General features: G+C 51.3%; 1 pseudogene; it reads right to left on the reverse strand.

The window, feature by feature from the left end:
- Positions 1-84: 84 nt before the first annotated feature.
- Positions 85-292, reverse strand: LOC137313116 (U2 spliceosomal RNA; annotated as a pseudogene).
- Positions 293-2,500: the final 2,208 nt, after the last annotated feature.

Raw genomic sequence — 2,500 nt, forward strand, 5'->3', positions numbered from 1 at the left:
AGTAATAATACACACACACACACACACACACACACACAGAGACACTGGGAAAGAGCTGTTTTTCCTTTTGAATATCTCCCCACAGGGAGGTGCACCGTTCCCAGAGACACTGCAATACTGGGTCGATGCGTGGAGTGGACGGAGCAAGCCCCTAGTCCATCTCCCTGTTCCAAAAATCAATTTAATATATGGTCCCCAGATAGGGGACGTATCAGATATTAAACTGATAAGAACAGATTTTTTTTCTTTTTTTCTGACACTCTGGGGTGCCTTATTGCCTTACAGATTCATTCCAGATTCCTTGCAGTGACATTACATCAAGCCAAAGCTCTACAAGCCAAAGCTCGACACTCTGCCCGAGGGGATTTCTCCCTGACTGCATCCCCCCGGCATACAATGGCAGGAAGGCTCCAAATGGTTGCCTTCCCCCACTTGACCACTTGATCTTAGCCAAAAGGCCGAGAAGCGATACCGCGCTCGATGCGAATTGATCTCGGGTCCTGTTTGCCCTCCCTCTTTGTTCTCTGGCTGCCGGTGTTGAAAGCAGTCTCGAAGCACTGCCGTTCTCTCCCACTCTGGCCACATTTTTTGCCACCGTTTCTAATTGCAACAGTGGATGAGTTTAAAGAAGTTGCCGTTTTTTCCTTTCTTGCCAGGATTGCTTGACAGATTGGTAAATTTGCCAGTAGGCCACCAATCAGATGGGGGAGGGTTGTGTCTCAACGGACCTACGTCAGTCAGTCTCAGTCACTAACGAACTGCCGTGGAAGGAAACCTCTTTAAGGTAAACTAGGGACGTGACGTGTCTCACAGCGAGTGAGTGAGATTGCAACGGCCAATTGAGAAAGAGGTGAGGTGCTGACAATCAGCAGCTCGTGTTGAAATATTCATTCCACGGCAGGCAAGACCAATCAAAAAAAATACTGCAGATGCTGGCTCGGCTCGGCTGGCTGGCTGGCTGGCTGGCTGGAAATGGGAAATAAAAACACAAGGCGTGTTAAAGGCTGGTTAAACTGTCGAAAGAAACAAGGCGTTAATGTTTCAGAAGCGCCTATTGAAAGGTGTCTCTCAAGCTGCTCCCTGACTGGGCCCTGTCCGTTGTCATGTTAATCGCTGGTTAAACTGTCGGAAGAAACACGGCGTTAATGTTTCAGAAGCGCCTATTGAAAGACGTCTCTCAAGCTGCTCCCTGACTGGGCCCTGTCCGTTGTCATGTTAATCGCTGGTTAAACTGTCGGAAGAAACAAGGCGTTAATGTTTCAGAAGCGCCTATTGAAAGGTGTCTCTCAAGCTGCTCCCTGACTGGGCCCTGTCCGTTGTCATGTTAATCCCAGGGCGGGGCGGGACTGCTTTGACCGGGAGACCTGTTTTCTGGGACGCAGGTGTGACATTCCAGGGAGTGCACCTGCTTTGTGCTGATTCGAAACGACCACGACAACGGCAACTTGCAGTTCTATATTACAACAACAACAACGCGCGTGTGGTAGTTGGGAGGGGCTGCGTTCGCGCTCTCCCCCCTGCATTGAAACTCAAAGTTCGATTTTCAATCCCATAGTCCACCAATCGGATGGGAGACGGTGTGTGTGTGTGTGTGTGTGTGTGTGTGTCAGTGTCAGTGTCAGTGTCAGTGTCAGTCAGTGTCTCTCTCTCTCTCTCTCTCTCTCTCACTCTTACTCAGAGCTGCTGTGGAAGGAAACCTTTTTAAAAAGAACTTGCATATTGAAAAAAAGATGTGTCTCAAGCTGCCGGGGCCCTGTCCATTGTCACGTTAATGGCAGGACGGGGCAGGACTGCTTTGACCAGGAGACCTGTTTTCTGGGACGCAGGTGTGAGATTCCAGGGGACCTGCTTTGTGCTGATTTCCCTGCCTCCCTCCCTCCCCCCCAGGACTTCCTTCTGAACACCTTTGTCGTTTGAGCGAGGGCCAAAAGCCTGCCTGTGAAAGGGAAGGATCAGCCGGTCAGCCCCCTGTTGGTCGCTGCTGCCAGTGCAGCAGGCGTGCGTGTGTCCTCGGCCTCGTGTCCAGGTCCCTCAGGGACTTGAGGCAGCTCTCCCCGGTGGTCTCGTGGTCAGGACCGGGCTTCGAATCCCAGTCGGGGGGGGATGACTTTCTGCTGCAGATTAATTGGCATGAAGGAAAGTCTCCCCTCCTGAGCGTAAAGCTCCACCCTCACCACCACCACCGCCTTTTCCTCCCCTTGACAAACGGACAGACAGACAGTCAGACAGTCAGTCCAGTTCGGGAGCGCAGCTTTCATTAAGCAATGGCATTTGTGACAACTCATCGTCTGACAGGTTGATGATTTCCCCACACGCCTCCTGCCGAATAAAAGGCTCACCCTCCCGGACACTACCCCCAGAATCACCCACCCTGCCCCCCCGGGGTGAATATTAAGCCCGAGAACACCGACTGTAACCAACCGCAGTGAAAAGTTGAAGTGGCAACTCATTAACCAGATTTATTTTGGGCAACTCATTAACCAGATTTTTTGTTCATTTG

The sequence above is a fragment of the Heptranchias perlo genome, unplaced genomic scaffold (assembly GCF_035084215.1).
Source record: "Heptranchias perlo isolate sHepPer1 unplaced genomic scaffold, sHepPer1.hap1 HAP1_SCAFFOLD_442, whole genome shotgun sequence".
In the NCBI taxonomy this organism is placed as follows: domain Eukaryota; kingdom Metazoa; phylum Chordata; class Chondrichthyes; order Hexanchiformes; family Hexanchidae; genus Heptranchias; species Heptranchias perlo.